The 18,981-nt window shown below is 43.8% G+C and overlaps 1 protein-coding gene across 1 annotated transcript in view; it reads right to left on the bottom strand.

Moving 5' to 3' along the window:
• The window catches only part of LOC132769659 (glutamate receptor ionotropic, kainate 5-like), a 95,398-nt gene extending 86,759 nt beyond the window's left edge, over nt 1–8,639 (bottom strand). The window contains 1 exon segment of the mRNA XM_067461894.1: nt 8,565–8,639. The gene's annotated coding sequence lies outside the window, so the exon portion shown is untranslated.
• Nucleotides 8,640–18,981: the final 10,342 nt, after the last annotated feature.

Genomic DNA, 18,981 nt, shown 5'->3' on the forward strand with positions numbered 1-18,981 from the left:
TTTCAGCCTTCTCTTCTTCAGACTAAACATGCCCAGCTCCTTAAGCCGCTCCTCATAGGGCTTGTTCTCCAGACCCTTGATCATTTGAGTCACCCTCCTCTGGACACATTCCAGCTTGGAGTCAACATCTCTCTTGAATTGTGGTGCCCAGAATTGGACACAATATTCCAGGTGTGGTCTAACCAAAGTGGAATAGAGCATGGGGAGCATGACTTCCCTAGATCTAGACACTAGGCTCCTATTGATGCAGGCCTTCTCTGCTTCCTCCCTTGCCTCCCTCCCTTGACTTGCCTTCCTTCCTTCCTTCCTTCCTTCCTTCCTTCCTTCCTTCCTTCCTTCCGGGAAACTCTGAAACTACAAAACAAACAATCAGTTTGTGCCACAGCCCTGAAATGCGTAAAGTGAGGAATGATTAGGGTCTCTGAGCATGGCCTTTGCACAGGAGCTGCATACAATCCTAGGTCTGGAAAGGAATCCCAAAGGTCACCCAGTCCAACTCTCTTCTGCCAGGCAGGAAGGCACCCTCCAATCCCTCCCGACAGATGGCCACCCAGCCTCCATCCTCCAGAGAAGGGAATGCCGCCAGACTCCAAGGCACTTCACATTCCTGTCAAACAACTCTTACAATAAGGAAGCTCTTCCTCATGTTTAGGTGGAATCACTCCATTGCTACCTTGGCAGCCACTTCTCTACCAAAGTCAACATTGATACTGAAATATGACACTGCCTGAGCTCTGCAAGTGCAGCATTTTTCCAAATGAAGCAGAGAGTGTTTGCGGACCGGGACATCCATAGGGAGACCAAGGGGCTTGTCTATAAAGCTATTGTCCTCCCAACCCTGCTCTATGCCTGCGAAACGTGGACTGTCTACAGATGTCAACACTGAGACTGAAATACAACACTATCTGAGCTCTGCGGGTGCAGCATTCTTCCGAATGAAGCAGAGAGTGTTTGAGGACTGGGACATCCATAGGGAAACCAAGGGGCTTGTCTATAAAGCTATTGCCCTCCCAAACCTGCTATATGCCTGCGAGACATGGACTGTCTACAGATGTCAACAATGAGACTGAAATACAACACTCTCTGAGCTCTGCAAGTGCAGCATTCTTCCAAATGAACTAGAGAGTGTTTGAGGACTGGGACATCCATAGGGATACAAAGGGGCTTGTTTACAAAGCCATTCCCCTTCCAACCCTGTTATATGCCTGCAAAACGTGGACTGTTTACAGACATCACATGCAACTCCTGGAACAATTCTATCAGTGCTGCCTTCTGAAAATCCTGCAAATCCTTTGGGAAGACAAGTGGACAAATGTCAGTGTGCTGGACGAAGAAGCAAAGGCCTCCAGCACTGAAATGATGGTCCTCCACCATCAACTCCCCTGGACTGGCCACGTTGTCCAGATGCCCAACCACCGTCTCCCAAAGCAGTTGCTCTACGAACCCAGGAACGGAAATGGAATGTTGGAGGGCAGGAAAAGAGATTGAAAGATGGGCTCAAAGCCAACCTCAAAAACTCTGGCATAGACACTGAGAACTGGGAAGCCCTGGCCCTTGAGCACTCCAGCTGGAGGTCAGCTGTGACCAGCAGTGCTGCAGAATTTGAAGAGGCAAGAATGGAGGGCGAAAGAGAGAAATGTGCCAAGAGGAAGGCACGTCAAGCCAACCCCGACCGAGACCATCTTTCACCTGGAAACTGATGCCCTCACTGTGGGAGAACATGGGGGTCAAGAATAGGGCTCCACAGTCACCTACAGACCCACCGCACACTGCACATTGACCCTGGAGGACCATCCTACTCGGAGAATGAGGGATCACCTAAGTAAGTAAGTACTCCATTGCGTCCCAGGAGCTGCAGAAGAAGACAAGCCTTGCCCCCCTCCCTCTCTCCCTCCTCCTCCTCCTCCTCAATGGGACTTCCTTCCAAACATGTAAACATGACCAGAGATGCAACAGTGGGTCCCAGGTATGAATCCACACCTCCCAATATCCCCAGGATTCACACTTGCACAGCAATTGCACCTGAAATGCAAAACAACAGTTGGACAGAAGGAAGGGGAAAGCCCAGAGGGGTCCCGGAGGGGAAGGGGTCTAGAGCTGGAAATGGGGAGGGGGGTCGTGAGGAGGGGTCAAGACTTTGGAGAGAGATCTGAAGGCACGCCTTGGGGAACCTCAGCAGCCCCCCTCCCCTCCGTGGGAGAGAGGCCTCAAGGCAGGCAAGACTGGCACCTGGCTCCCTCTGTCTGGCTGTGGAGAAGGAAGGAAGGAAGGCTAAGGAAGGAAGGAAGGAAGGAAGGAAGGAAGGAAGGAAGGAAGGAAGGAGAGAAGAAAGGCAAAGGAAGGAAGGAAGGAGAGAATGAAGGCAAGGGAAAGAAGGAGAGAAGAAAGGTAAAGGAAAGAAGGAAGGAAGGAAGGAAGGAAGGAAGGAAGGAAGGAAGGAAGGAAGGAGAGAAGAGTAGGAAGGAAGGAGAGAAGAAAGGTAAAGGAATGAAGGAAGGAAGGAAGGAAGGAAGGAAGGAAGGAAGGAAGGAGAGAATGAAGGGAAGGGAAGGGAAGGGAAGGGAAGGGAAGGAAGGAAGGAAGGAAGGAAGGAAGGAAGGAAGGAAGGAAGGAAGGGGAGAAGGAAGGCAAGGGAAGGAAGGAGAGAATGAAGGCAAGGGAAGGAAGGAAGGAAGGAAGGAAGGAGAGAAGAGTAGGAAGGAAGGAGAGAAGAAAGACAAGGGAATGAATGAAGGAAGGAAGGAAGGAGAGAATGAAGGCAAAGGAAGGAAGGAAGGAAGGAAGGGGAGAAGAGTAGGAAGGAAGGAGAGAAGAAAGGCAAAGGAATGAATGAAGGAAGGAAGGAAGGAGAGAATGAAGGCAAGTGAAAGAAGGAGAGAAGAAAGGCAAAGGAAGGAAGAAAAGAAGGAAGGAAGGAAGGAAGGAAGAAGGGAGGGAGAGAAGAGTAGGAAGGAAGGAGAGAAGAAAGGTAAAGGAAGGAAGGAAGGCAGGAAGGCAGGAAGGAAGGAAGGAAGGCAGGAGAGAAGGAAGGCAAGGGAAAGGAGGAGAGTAAAAAGGCAAAGGAAGGAAGGAAAGAAGAGAAGAGTGGGAAGGAAGGAGAGAATGAAGCAAATAAAGGAAGAAGAGTAGGAAGGAAGGAGAAAAAAAGGCAAAGGAAGGAAGGAGAGAAGGAAGGAAGGAGACTGGGGAAAGAGAAGAAGTGGCTGGGCAGAGGCTCCAGCCAAGGCAGGAGAGAAGGCCCAAGTCCACCCACAGACAGCAGCTTCACATCCCTCCACCTCTTCGTTCACTTTCACCCCAATTTGGGGGCTTTTAAGATAAGCATGTTCTTAATGATGTTGCTCTCCGTCTTCCAAGATGCCTTTCAGGTCAAAGGCGAGGCACCAATCAAGTGGCAAATGGACAAACAGATCTTGGGAAAGATGTCCTAAGGGAGGACAGACTCTGCGGGAGGATTGAGGAAGAAGAGGAGGAAGAAGGGATGGAGGCAAGTGGCCAGAAGGCCTTAGAGTCCTGGTCAAGGGAAGAAGAATAAGGAAACCCTCAAGACACTGCCGATTTGGGCCAGAAGGAAGAGCGGAAGAAGACCAATGGTCCCGACAACAGAGGCCCCAAGTGTTTACGTCAGGAGAGCAGGGCCAACTGGGGGCCAAACACCCTTTGACCTCAGAACAGGGTCAGGCCAGGCCAGGGCTTGGATGGGAGACCCCATGGAAGGCCAGGGGAAGGGTCTCTCTGTCCAAGAAAGCCCCCTCAGGCTCAAGAGATCACCACCAAGGGGAACCTGAAGGCCCCATCTGACCCTGGAAGACAAACAGGGCCAGCCCAGGTTGGCATTTGGATGGGAGAGGGACAACGTGCCATTTCAGAAGGAGGAGAGAAGGAAGGAAGGAAGGAAGGAAAAGGAAGAAAAGAAGGGAGGGAGGGAGGGAGGGAGGGAGGAGAAGGAAGGAAGGAAGGAGAGAAGGGAGGAGAGAAGGGAGGAAGAGGAAGGAAGGAAGCAAGGAAGGAAGGGGAAGGAAGGAAGCAAGGAAGGAAGGGGAAGGAAGGAAAGAAGGAAGGAGAAAAGGGAGGAGAGAAGGTAGGAGAAAAGGGAGGAAGAGGAAGGAAGGAAAAAAGGGAGGAGGGAAGGAAGGAAGGAAGGAAGGAAGGAAGGAAGGAAGGAAGGAAGGAAGGGGAAGGAAAGAAGGGAGGAGAGAAGGGAGGAGAGAAGGGAGGAAGAGAAAGGAAGGAAGGAAGGAAGGAAGGAAGGAAGGAAGGAAGGAAGGAAGGAGAGAAGAGGAGGAGGAAGGAGAAAAGGAAGGAAGGAAAGAAGGAAGGAAGGAGGGAGGGAGGGAAGGAAGGAAGCATCTCTAAGGATCCCTTGCCATAAGTTGATGGGAGGCCTGGAGGAACAAATCGACCCATATGAATAGATGGCCATGACTCCAGAGGAAGACAACAGCAAGATGATGATGATGATGATAATAACAATAATAATAATAATAATAATAATAATAATAATAATAATCCTTTATTTATACCCCGCTACCATCTCCCGAAGGGCTCGGTGCAGCTACAAGAGGCCGAGGCCAAATACCCAATGATGATGATAATGATATTCCATCTTCCTGCCTGTCAGAATGTGGTTGGACTGGATGGCCTTTGGGGACCCCCAACAGGAGAAATCTGCGAGGAAGAGAGGAAGACGTAGTGGAGAAAGAGAGAGGGGGGAGGAAGGCACAGGGAGGCCTTTCCAGATGCTTCAAGACAATTCTGAAGCCAATATTAAGGACGGTTAAGACCAGAAAAGCCTTTTTGGAGGCCCCCACCCTGCTTTAGTCCACAAGGGCCACAACAAGGGCCCCAGAAGTCCCTTCCTGGTATTGAAATGCTTGTAGTGTCAGCCTCTTTAAGTCTCCTTGTGGAGGGAAAAAGCAGGGTAAACACAAACATAATAATAACACAACGCAGACCCCCCAAGAATGCAAAGAGTGATGTTCACTGGGCCCAAGGGACCCTTGTGGCCTTTGCGCTTTGCAGCCTCACAAACACACAGCCCAGGCCCAGATTTCCACCCAGAGGGATCCTTGTCTCCCACACCTTGTGGCAGGGAGTTCCCCAGGTTAGCACTCTCCTCCCACCGGCCTTGTTTCCCTTCAGGCTTCAATATGAGGAGAGAGAAGGGGGGGGGGGGTTCCTTCCTTCTGGGCCTGGCTTTGGACCCCTACCTTTCTGCCCAGAGCCCCCCCCCCCACCCTCTCCTCAAATGGGAGAGTTGCTCCAGCCCCTTCCTCAAGACTTCCCTCAGCTCTTCCTGCAGGAAGGAAACAGGGGAGACCGGGGGAGTCTCTCAAAGGAAGGAATTGGGGGTCAATTGGGGGGAGGGGGATGAGAGCCAAGGAAGAGATGAGGAGTAGACAAGGAGGAAGGCTGTGGCCAGGAGTGGACTGGAGGAAGGAAGGAGGAAGCCCTGCCTTCCCATCTTCCCTTCCCATCATCCCTTCCTTCTAATCTTTCCTTCCTTCCTTCCTTCCTCCCCATCCCATCTTTCCTTCCTTCCCGTCTTTTCCACCCTTCATTCCTTTCTTTCCTTCTTTCTTTTCCATCTGTCCATCCTTGCTTTCTTGTCTTCCTTCTCTCCTTTCCTTCCCATCCATCTTTCCTCTGGTCCTTCTTTCCCATCTCTCCTTCCTTACCACCATCTCTTCCTTGCTTGCTTGCCTCTCATCTCCCCTTCCATCCTTCCAATCTTCCCTTCTTTCCTCCTCTTTCTTCCTTCCCTACTTCCCTTCATTTCCATCTTTCTGTCCTTATTGGCTTCCTTCTTTCCCATGCTTTCCTTCCCATCTCTCCTTCCTTCTCTTCTTTTCTTCTTTTCCGTCTTTCTGTCCTTCTCCACTTCCTTCCCATGCTTTCCTTCCCATCTCTCCTTCCTTCTCTTCTTTCCTTTCCTACTTTCCTTCTTTTCCATCTTTCTGTCCTTCTCCACTTCCTTCCCATGCTTTTTTCACGTCTTCCTTCCCACCCTTCCTCCTCTTCCTTCCTTCCCTACTTCCATTCCTTTCCATCTGTGCTTCTCCCCTCACTTCCTTCTTTCCCATGCTTTCATCCTATCTTTTCTTCCTTCCCATCTTTCTGTACTTCTCTCCTTCCTTCCTTCTTTCCCACGCTTTCCTCCCAATTTTCCCTTCCCTTCTTTCCTTCTCCTGCTTCCTTCCCTACTTCCCTTCCTTTCCATCTTTCTTTCCTTCCTTCCTTCTCATGCTTTCTTCCCATCTTTCCTTCCTTCCCTTGCTTCCTTCCCTACTTTCCTTCTTTTTCATCTTTCTGTCCTTCTTTCTTTCCTTCCTTCCTTCTCATGCTTTCTTCACATCTTTCCTTCCCATCCTTCCTTCCCTACTTCCCTTCCTTTCCATCTTTCTTTCCTTCCTTCTCATGCTTTCATCTTTGCTTCCTTCTCTTCCTTCCTTCCCTACTTCCCTTCCTTTCCATCTTTCTGTTCTTCTTTCCTTCCTTCACATGCTTTCTTCCTATCTTTTCTTCCTTCCTTCCCATCCTTCCTTCTCTTTTCCTTCCCTACTTTCCTTCTTTTTATCTTTCCTTCCTTCCTTCCCTCCTTCTCATGCTTTCTTCACGTCTTTCCTTACCACCCTTCCCTCTCTTCCTTCCTTCCCTACTTCCCTTCCTTTCCATCTTTCTATTCTTCTTTCCTTCCTTTGCATGCTTTCTTCCCATCCTTCCTTCCCTACTTCCCTTCCTTTCCATCTTTCTTTCCTCCCTTCCTTCTCATGCTTTCTTCCCATCTTTCCTTCCTTCCCACCCTTCCCTCTCTTGCTTCCTTCCCTACTTCCTTTCCATCTTTCTGCCTTTTTAACTTCCTTCTATCCCATGCTTTCTTCACATCTTTCCTTCTTTCCTTCCTTCCTTCTCACCTTCCTTCCTTCCCTCTCTTCTCTTCTCTCACTTCTCTCTCCCCCCCCCCCCCCCAATGCCTCCCTCTGGGCCTGGGCAAGGAGACCCACAAGGGGTCCTATACCCCCAAATCTAGGAACTTGGGGGGTGGTCTCCTCCTCCTCCTCCTCTTCTCCCCATCAAAGAGCAGCAGGCCTTGGGGTGGGCCTGGGCCAACTTGGGCCTTCCTCCCTCCCCACTCTTCCCAGCCTCCCCCCATTCCTCCCAGCCCCAGGCCCCTTCCTTCCCCCCCCCCCCCCTTAGTCACTGAAGGAAAGACCCCCGAAGCTGTGAGGCATTATGGGAGTTGAAGTTCAAAACACCAGGGGGGGGGCAGGGAAGGCCCAAGTTGGCCCAGGCCCACCCCAAGGCCTCCTTCCTTCCTTCCTTCCTGTTGGGGATCAGCCATAATCATGGGGGGGGGGGGAGAGGAGGACGGAGGAGGGGGGGCCCTTGACCACAGGGTCGGGCCCAGATTATTATTGGGGGGGGGGGGTTCTCCAGACCCGGCTCCCTCCCTCCCTCCCCAAATAAGACCCAGGCCGCCCGCCTTGCCTCCTTTTACCCCCCCCTCCCATTAGACCCTTTGCTCCTGCCCCTCCCAAGGCAAACAACCCCCCCCCCCCCCAATCATCATCATCATCATCACAACAACAACAACAACACTCCCCACTTACGGAATCCGTGAACTGCGCCCCCCGGCTTCCTTCTTCTTGTGCCCCCCCTTTTCGAGAGGGGGGGTCTGTCCTTCGGGGGGGTAAAAGAGGAGGAGGAGGAGGAGGGAGCGCCTCGCCGACAGACCCCCCCCCCTTTCGCTCCCTCCCTCCCTCCTTTCACCCCCCCATCGGGAAAAAGAGGAGGAGGAGGGGGGAATGAGGAGGAATCCTCAGGGAAGAGGAGGAGGGGGGGGCTACTCCCTGGCGGGGGGGTGCGGGCCCCCTCCCATCGCCCTTTCCCTCCCTCCCTCCCCCCTCCCTCCCCGGGCGCCCCTTTTGCCGCTAATCAATGGGGGGAAGGGGGGAAAGGGGGGAGGAAGGAAGGAAAGAGAGACGCAGAGCCCCCCCCCCTCCCCGGTGGCCCCCTCCCTCTCTAATTCGCCCCCCACCCCAACACCCCAAAATGGAGGGAGAAAGAGGAAAGGGCCCGATCCCTCCTTCTCTTCCTTCCTTCTCTCTCTTTTCCAAGCCGGGGGGGGGGGGGGGCTGGCTCCCCTCTTTTTGGGTAGGGAGGGGGTTCTGTGGGGAGGGGCGTTGGTTGGCGAGAAAAGAGAGAGAGAGAGGGAAAGAGGGAGGGAAAAAGGGAAGGAAGGAAAGAAGGAAGGAAGGAAGGAGGGAAGAGGTTGGTGCTGATGCTGCTGCTGCGGCGCTGCTGCCTTCCTCCTCCTCCTCCACCTCCTCCTCCTCTTCTTCCTCCTCTTCTTCCTCCTCCTCTTCCTCTTCTTCTGCCGCGCGTAGAATCCTGATGAGGAAGAGGAAGGAGGAAGGAAGGAAGGAGGAAGGGAGGAAGGAAGAGGCGCCGCCAATCCGGGTTCACTCCCGACTCATCCTCCTCCTCTTCATCAAGGCCTTTTTTTTTGGGGGGGGGGTTCTCCCCCTCCCTCTCTCCCCCCTCCCTTTTGAAAAGGTACCTACCCTCGGCCATTTTGGGCAAGCGGGCGAGCGTGCCTCTGAGCATGGGCAGAGCGCCTCCGTCGGAAGGAAGAAGGGAGGGAGGACACACAGGGGGAGGGGAGGGGAAGGGAGGGGAGGAAAGGGGGCCCTCCCTCCCCTTGCAAAAAGGAAAAAGGAAACTTTATATATATTTTTTATTTTATATATATTTTATAAATAACTTTTTAAATTTTTATTACATATATATATATATATATATAATAAAAATTTAAAAAGTTATTTATTATACATATATAAAATGCATTTTCATAAAAATAATAGAACTATTAAGCAGGCCTGGGCCGACTTGGTCCCTCTGATATATATATATATATATATATATATATATACATTCATAATAGTATTAATTTTTATTTATTTATTGAATTAATATTCATCATTATATATATATATATATATATAATTTATTTATTTATTTATTTATATATGTATATATATAGTGCATTTTCATTAAAATAATATGACTATTAAGCAAGCCTGGGCCAACTTGGTCCTTCCTATTTATATATATATTATTTTTACATATTTTTATTATATATATATATATAATGCATTTTCATAAAATAATATGACTATTAAACAAGCCTGGGCCAACTTGGTCCTTCTTATTTATATATATTTTATTTTACATATTTTATTTTATATATATAAAATGCATTTTCCTAAAAATAATAAAACTATTAAGCAAGCCTGGGCCAACTTGGTCCCTCCTATTTATTTATATATATATATATATATATATATATATATATATATATATAGTGCATTTTCCTAAAAATAATAAAACTATTAAGCAGGCCTGGGCCAACTTCCTATTTATATATTTTTTATTTTTACATATTTTTATGCATTTTCATAAAAAATAATAAAACTATTAAGCAGGCCTGGGCCAACTTGGTCCCTCCTATATGTGTGTGTGTGTTGAGATATATATATATATATATATATATATATATATATAATTTTTATATCTTTTATTTTTATATATTTTTATTATATATAATGCATTTTCCTAAAACTAATAAAACTATTAAGTAAGCCTAGGCCAACTTGGTCCTTCCTATTTATATATATATTATTTTACATATATTATTATTATTATTATTATTATTACTATTATTATTATTATTATTATTATATAGTGAATTTTCCTAAAACTAATAAAACTATCAAGTAAGCCTAGGCCAACTTGGTCCTCCCTATTTATATATATATTATTTTTACATATATTATTATTATTATTATTATTATATAGTGAATTTTCCTAAAAATAATAAAACTATTAAGTAAGCCTAGGCCAACTTGGTCCTTCCTATTTATATATATTTTATTTTACATATATTATTATTATTATTATTATTATTACTATTATTATTATTATTATTATATAGTGAATTTTCCTAAAACTAATAAAACTATCAAGTAAGCCTAGGCCAACTTGGTCCTCCCTATTTATATATATATTATTTTTACATATATTATTATTATTATTATTATTATTATATAGTGAATTTTCCTAAAAATAATAAAACTATTAAGTAAGCCTAGGCCAACTTGGTCCTTCCTATTTATATATATTTTATTTTACATATATTATTATTATTATTATTATTATTACTATTATTATTATTATTATTATATAGTGAATTTTCCTAAAACTAATAAAACTATCAAGTAAGCCTAGGCCAACTTGGTCCTCCCTATTTATATATATATTATTTTTACATATATTATTATTATTATTATTATTATTATATAGTGAATTTTCCTAAAAATAATAAAACTATTAAGTAAGCCTAGGCCAACTTGGTCCTTCCTATTTATATATATTTTATTTTACATATATTATTATTATTATTATTATTATTACTATTATTATTATTATTATTATATAGTGAATTTTCCTAAAACTAATAAAACTATCAAGTAAGCCTAGGCCAACTTGGTCCTCCCTATTTATATATATATTATTTTTACATATATTATTATTATTATTATTATTATTATATAGTGAATTTTCCTAAAAATAATAAAACTTTTAAGTAAGCCTAGGCCAACTTGGTCCTTCCTATTTATATATATTTTATTTTACATATATTATTATTATTATATAGTGAATTTTCCTAAAAATAATAAAACTATTAAGTAAGCCTAGGCCAACTTGGTCCTTCCTATTTATATATATTTTATTTTTACATATTTTATTATATTATATATATATATATATAATTTTATATCTTTTATTTATATATATTTTGATTATATATAATGCATTTTCATAAAAATAATATGACTATTAAGAAGGCCTAGGCCAACTTGGTCCTTCCTATTTATATATATATTTATTTATATATTTTTATTTATATATATTTTTATTATATATATAGAGAGAGAGAGCGCATTTTCATAGAAATAATAAAACTATTAAGCAAGCCTGGGCCAACTTGGTCCCTCCTGTATGTATGTGTGTGTGTGTGTGTGTGTATATATATATATATATATAATTTTTATATATTTTATTATATATATACAGAGAGAGTGCATTTTCATAGTAATAATAAAACTATTAAGCAGGCCTGGGCCAACTTGGTCCCTCCGATATATATATATATATATATATATATATATATATATATATATATGGTGCATTTTCATAAAATAATATGACTATTAAGCAAGCCTTGCTGTTAGGAATTGTGGGAGTTGAAGTCCAAAACACCTGGAGGCAAGAAGGGACCAAGTCGGCTCAGGCCTGCTATTAAGATAAGCCTTTCATTTTCCTTATTTGTTTTAGTATTCATAATAGTATTAATATTTATTTATTTATTGAATTAATTAATATCCATCATTATAATTCTTGTGGGTTTTTTCGGGCTATATGGCCATGTTCTAGAGGCATTTCTCCTGACGTTTCGCCTGCATCTATGGCAAGCATCCTCAGAGGTCTGAGGAAGCTTGCCATAGATGCAGGCGAAACGTCAGGAGAGAATGCCTCTAGAACATGGCCATATAGCCCGAAAAAACCCACAAGAACTGAGTGATTCCAGCCATGAAAGCCTTCGACAATACATCATTATAATATTTATTTATTAATTTATCGTGTGAGAAGTGAATTGAGAGTACTGCTATCATGTATTTTTTTAAAAAAAACCAAAATTATAACAATATATAATATATTATAATAGATCGTAATAATTAAGTTATTATTATATGTCAATAATAAGGCTATTAAGATATAATGGGAGTGGGATTTTGTGCTTTCATTTTTTTTCCCCTGCTGCAGTTAGGTGTGAATGTTTAGCTGATCACCTTCATTAGCATTTGAAGGCCTGCCTGAGCCTGGGAAAATCTGTTGCTGGGAGGTGTTAATCTGTGCCTGGTTTTTTCCTCTCTGGCACAGGCACAGATTAACACCTCCCAGCAACAGATTTTCCCAGGCTCAGGCAGGCCTTCAAATGCTAATGAAGGTGATCAGTTGAAACATTCATACCTAACTGCAGCAGGGAAGAGCTCCTTGCCCCACCCCAGCCATTCCACAGATATATAAACCCATTTTTCCTACTTCCAACAGACCTCACAACCTCTGAGGAAGCTTGCCATAGATGCAGGCGAAACGTCAGGAGAGAATGCCTCTAGAACATGGCTCTATAGCCCGAAAAAACCCACAAGAACCTAGTGATTCCAGCCATGAAAGCCTTCGACAATACATTATTATTATTATTATTATTATTATTATTATTATTATTATCAGCAGCAGCAGCAGCAATATTATCATTGGTGGAGTTGGAAGAGACCAGCCTTTTTCAGCCAACAAGATTTATTATTATTATTATTATTATTATTATTATTATTATTATTATTGGAAACACAACAAGATGAGTCCACAGCAAACAAGATCACTCTGCTGGCTGTTGTATCAGATCACATGTATCTAGGACTGTGTGATGTATCGGCGAATAATGCGTGCAGATCCCAGTAAGGTGGCCTTTTGCACCTGACAGGTGGTAATTTTGTCAGTGCTGATTGTGTTTAAGTGCGGGCCAAGGTCTTGAGGCACTGCACCCAGTATGCTGCCAATCACCACTGGGACCCCCTTGACAGGCTTGTGCCAGAGTCTTTGCAGTTCGATCTTTAAATCCTCATTATTATTATTATTATTATTATTATTATTATTATTATTATTTGAATCACAACAAGATGGGTCCACAGCAAATAAGATCACTCTGCTGGCTGTTGTATTGGATCACACGTTGGACCCTTCCCAAGTGTCTAGGACTGCATGATGTATCGGCGAATAATGCATCCAGATCCCAGTAAGGTGGCCTTTTGCACCTGACAGGTGGTAATTTTGTCAGTGCTGATTGTGTTTAAGTGCAGGCCAAGGTCTTGAGGCACTGCACCCAGTATGCTGCCGATCACCACTGGGACCACCTTGACTGGCTTGTGCCAGAGCCTTTGCAGTTCGATCTTTAAATCCTCATTATTATTATTATTATTATTATTATTATTATTATTATTATTATTTGAATCACAAAAAGATGGGTCCACAGCAAATAAGATCACTCTGCTGGCTGTTGTATTGGATCACACGTCGGACACTTCCCGAGTGTCTAGGACTCTGTGATGTATCAGCAAATAATGATACATCACAGAGTCCAATAAGGTGACCTTTTGCAGCTGGCAGGTGGTAATTTTGTCAGCGCCAATTGTGCTTAAGTGCAGACCAAGGTCTTGAGGCACTGCAGTGTGCCCATCACCACTGGGACCACCTTGACTGGCTTGTACCAGAGTTTTTGCAGTTCGATCTTTAAATCCTCATTATTATTATTATTATTATTATTATTATTATTATTATTAAACTCCTAGAGTTGGAAGGACACCCAAGGGCCATCCAGTCCCACCCAGCCAGAAAAGAAGATAGAATCATACTACTGCTATTATTATTATTATTATTTTACTGACACAAAAGCCCAGTATGTCACAGCAAACGAGATCTCTCTGCTGGATTTCTAATCACAAAATCACAAGTCAAACACTTCCCAAGTGTCTAGGACTCTGTAATGTTTATTATTATTATTATTATTATTATTATTATTATTATTATAATATCTTACCCTTTGACACCTGGCCTCCTATTAACCCTATTATTATATTGCATTGTATTATTATTTTACTGACACAAAAGCATTGTATGTCACAGCAAAGGAGATCTCTCTGCTGGATTTTGTATCACAAAATCACAATTTGAACCCTTCCCAAGTGTCTACGACTCTGTAATGTGTTTTTGAATGTTGTGCGCAGATCCAAGTCAGGTGGCCTTTTGTAGTTGACAAGTTGTGATTTTGTCGATGTTTATTGTTTCCAAATGCCGTCTGAGATCTTTTGGCACGGCACCCAGTCTGACCATTATGACCACTGGCACCACCTGTGCTGGTTTATGCCGCAAGAGCCTTTGCCGTTCAATTTTGAGATCCTGATAGCGGCTGAGTTTCTCCTGCTGTTTTTCCTCAATGCGACTCTCACCTGGAATGGCGACATCAATCATCCAGACTTTTTTCTTTTCCACAATTGTGATGTCAGGCGTGTTGTGTTTAAAAACTTTGTCAGTCTGGATTCGGAACTCCCACAGGATTTTGCCGTGTTCATTTTCCACAGCCTTTGCGGGTTGATGATCCCTTTACCAGTTCTTGACTCCTGGCAGGTGGCCCTTGTGACATAAGTCCCAGTGAATCCTTTGTGCCACAGAGTTGTGCCTCTGTTTGTAGTCCGTCTGTGCAATTTTCTTGCAGCAGCGGAGGAGATGGTCCATGGTTTCATCTGCTTCCTTGCACAGTCTGCATTTTGGGTCATCCGCTGATTTTTCGATCCTGACCTTAATGGCCTTTGTCCTGATGGCTTGCTCCTGGGCTGCAAGAACCAGGTCTTCTTCTGCCTCCTTCTTCAGGGTTCCATTCGTGATTAGCCATCACCAGGTCTTCTCCTTGTCAACTTTTCCCTCAATCTTCTCAAGGAACTGCCCATGCCATGCTTTGTGGTGCCAGCTGTCAGCTCTGGTTTGGAGTGCAGTTTTGTTGTACTGACTCTTTGTCTGTTGTGCTTTGAGAAGTTTCTGATTATTGACTTCAATTAAAGCAGGTTCTTGGCTTTCCTTGACATATGGAATATTGTGTCCAATTCTGGGCACCACAATTCAAGAGAGATGTTGACAAGCTGGAATGTGTCCAGAGGAGAGCAACTCAAATCATCAAGGGTCTGGAGAACAAGCCCTATGAGGAGCAGCTTAAGGAGCTGGGCATGTTTAGCCTGAAAAAGAGAAGGATGAGAGGAGACATGATAGCCATGTATAAATACATGAGAGGAAGCCACAGGGAGGAGGAGGGAGCAAGCTTGTTTTCTGCTTCCTTGGAGACTAGGACGCAATGGAACAATGGCTTCAAACTACAAGAGAGGAGATTCCATCTGAACATGAGGCTATACAGATCTACATTCCACAATCTTCTCAAGGAACTGCCCACGTAAGGCTTTGTTGTGACAGCTGTCAGCCCTGGTTTGGAGTGCAGTTTTCTTGTACTGACTCTTTGTCTGCTGTGCTTCGAGAAGTTTCCGATTACTGACTTCAATGGGCTTTCCTTGACATCTTCTGCCTTTCAATGACAGAGTTTGCTGGAGGACTGCCACTCCCATCAGCCCTGGCGGCATTCCCCCATTGCAAAACTAACATGAAGCCTTCATGTTTTAAAAAACATGTAAAAATATTTAATTTTACATGTTTTAAGCAATTTTTTAACGGTAAGTCTCAGTTTAGTGCAGTGGTTCTCAACTTTCCTAATGCTGTTACCCCTTAATACAGTTCCTCATGTTGTGGTGACCCCCAACCATAACCCTAACATTATGAATCGCCATGTAAATAATGATCTTCAGGATGTACTTTCATTCACTGGACCAAATTTGGCACAAATATCCGGTATGCCCAAATTTGAATACTGGTGGGGTTGGCGGGGGGGGGGGGGGGTGTTGATTTTGTCATTTGGGAGTTGTAGTTGCTGGGATTTATAGTTCACCTACAATCAAAGAGCATTCCGAACCCCTACCAACAATGGAATTGAACCAAACTTGGCACACAGTTCTCCCATGACCAACAGAAAATACTGGAAGGGTTTAGTGGGCATTGACCTTGAGTTTGGGAGTTGTAGTTCGCCTACATCTAGAGAGCACTGTGGGCTCAAACAATGATGGATCTGGAGCAAACTTGGCACGGATACTCAATATGCCCAAATGTGAACACTGATGGGGTTTGGGGAAAATAGACTTTGACATTTGGGAGTTGTACTTGCTGGGATTTATAGTTCGCCTACAATCAAGGAGTGTTCTGAACCCCACCAATGATAGAATTGGGCCAAAATTCCCACACAGAACCTCCATGACCAACAGAAAATACTGTGTTTTCTGATGGTCTTTGGCAACTCCTCTGACACACCTTCGTGACCGCCCCCCCAGGGGTCCCGACCCCCAGGTTGAGAAACACTGGCTTAGTGGGACTGCAGATGCACTCCAGATAAACATAAGGCAGGAATGCACTACAGAAAGTGCAAAGTTAGAGTGACTATGTGTATATTACTATATATGTATATATGGAAATGGAGATGAGCACCGCCTCCAGAGCCGGAAATGAAAGGAGAAGCCTTTGCCTGTGTATTTGCGTTGCATTGTATGTCATTGTAACAAGGCATTGCATGTTTGCTTGTGTCTGTTTAAATGCTGCAATCCACTCTGAGTCCCCTCGGGGAGAAGGGCAGAATATATTATTTTATTTTATTTATTTATTTGCAGCTTTTCTATTCCGCCCTTCTCCTCACCCCATAGCAGGGGACTCAGGGCGGATTACACATATATGGCAAACATTCAAGGCCAATTTTAACATACAACATATACAGACGTACACAGAGACTATTTAACTTTTTCTGGCCACCCGGGGAGCTGTCGCTTTCCTCGTCCATCTGCGATGCTGATGAAGCCCTTCCACATTCCCCGCATGCTTCCCCGCTGGAATGCTTTGCTGGAGTCTTTTTTATGGCCTCCTAAATCAGTTAATTTAACCTCCCCACACTTTAAGGTGGTACCTAATTTTCCTACTTGACAGATGCAACTGTCTTTTGGGTTGCAAAGGTCAACAACAGGCTGCACACAATTGGTTGGAAGCCCACTCCAACCCGGGCTGGCTTCGAACTCATGACCTTTTTGGTCAGAGTGATCTTATGCAGCTGACACTCAGCCAACTGCGCCACAATCCCGGTAATATAAACAAAGTGTTATGTTGTTGTTGTGTTAATGGTGGAGGGGTGGGGGAGCTGGGAGTATACCATGCATAAATATAATGCAGGAATATACTGCAAAAAGTTTATGTGCATACATATGTCTCTGTGTGTGCTATATACACACACACATACATACATACATGTACCTATACAGATCTACATTCCTCTTCTGTTGAGTTTTGGGCAGCCAAAGCAACCCTGGTGATGCTTTTCCTTTGCCTCTTCCCTTCTGAAATGGGCCAATTGAATAGTCAGCCCTCGCCTCCTTGGGCCCGTTGTTACATGTTGTTGTTGTTGTTGTTGTTCTGAAACAGTCCAGGCCATCCAAGTGATCCTGCAGCCTGAAGTGCCTCCCTTGTTGTCATCAGAGGCCCTCATCCCTCAGGCTAAGACCATGTGTAATTTTAATCGATACGTATTTTAACTCATTATGATATGATGTTTTTAGATTTTACTATTAGCATTGAATCCTTGCTGTAAGCCGGGCTGAGTCCCTCTGCGGAGGTTGAGAAGATCGGGATATAAAAGTTTTAAATAAATAATAATAAATAAATAAACAGCCAGATAGATGCAATTAGTGCATTCGTTGCAACACATCCGTTGCAATACATGGATGCACTGAATTATAAAATAATGATAGTAAATAAATAAATAAATATTAATATTGCTGACATGAATACTTAAAATTAATAACAATATATTATAATGTACTATGTGTAAATATCCCAGTGGGTGCCTTTGGACAAGAGATTTTCACACATAGAATCCTAGAATCCTAGAGTTGGAAGAGACCTCGTGGGCCATCCTCCAGTCCAACCCCATTCTGTCAAGAAGCAGGAATAGTGCATTCAAAGCACCCCTGACAGATGGCCATCCAGCCTCTGCTTAAAAGCCTCCAAAGAAGGAGCCTCCACCACACTCCGGGGCAGAGAGTTCCACTGCTGAACGGCTCTCTCAGTCAGGAAGTTCTTCCTCGTGTTCAGATGGAATCTCCTCTCTTGTAGTTTGAAGCCATTATTCCATTGTGTCCTAGTCTCCAAGGAAGCAGAAAACAAGCTTGCTCCCTCCTCCTCCCTCTGGCTTCCTCTCACATATTGATACATGGCTATCATATCTCCTCTCATCCTTCTCTTCTTCAGGCAGAACATTCCCAGCTCCTTAAGCCACTCCTCATAGGGCTTGTTCTCCAGACCCTGGATCATTTTAGTTGCCCTCCTCTGGACTTCATCTTGGCCTCTACTATCCTTCCCTCCAATGAGCAGTGTGTGTATATGTGTGTGTATATATTTGTGTATATGTATGTTTTTGTGTGTATATATTTTTTGTGCATGAGTTGTAATGTATTTTTTTGCCTTTTTAAGTCTCTTCTGCTGTATTTTTCAGTGTTTTTAGGAGTGATGGTCACTTGTTGGCCTAAGAGGTGTCTTGTGTCCAAATTTGGTGTCAATTCACCCAGTGGTTTTTGAGTTATGTTAATCCCACCAACGAATATTACATTTTTATTTATATACTAGCTGTCCCCTGCCACGCATTGCTGTGGCCCGGTCTGTGTATGTGTTTTGTGTGTGTATATATGTGTGTGTATATTTGTGTATATGGGTATATATGTGGTTTTGTGCACGCGTTGTCATGTATTTTGTATTTTTTGGCTTTTTAAGTCCCTTCTGTTGTGTTTTTCAATGTTTTATGAGTGATGGTCACTCGTTGGCCTGAGGTGTCTTGTGTCCAAATTTGGTCTCAATACGTTCAGTGGTTTTTGCATTATATGTTAATCCCACAAATGAGCATTACATTTTTATTTATATTGTTGTTCATTCGTTCAGTCGTTTCTGACTATTAGTGACTTCATGGACCAGTCCAAGCCAGAGCTCCCTGTATGTGTGTGTGTATGTATGTATATGTATATGGGTTGTTGTAGGTTTTTGGGGCTATATGGCCATGGTCTAGAGGCATTCTCTCCTGACATTTTGTCTGCATCTATGGCAAGCTTCCTCAGAGGTAGTGAAGATGCTTGCCATAGATGCAGGCGAAACATCAGGAGAGAATGCCTCTAGACCATGCTC

Source organism: Anolis sagrei, chromosome Y, assembly GCF_037176765.1.
Source record: "Anolis sagrei isolate rAnoSag1 chromosome Y, rAnoSag1.mat, whole genome shotgun sequence".
Taxonomy (NCBI): domain Eukaryota; kingdom Metazoa; phylum Chordata; class Lepidosauria; order Squamata; family Dactyloidae; genus Anolis; species Anolis sagrei.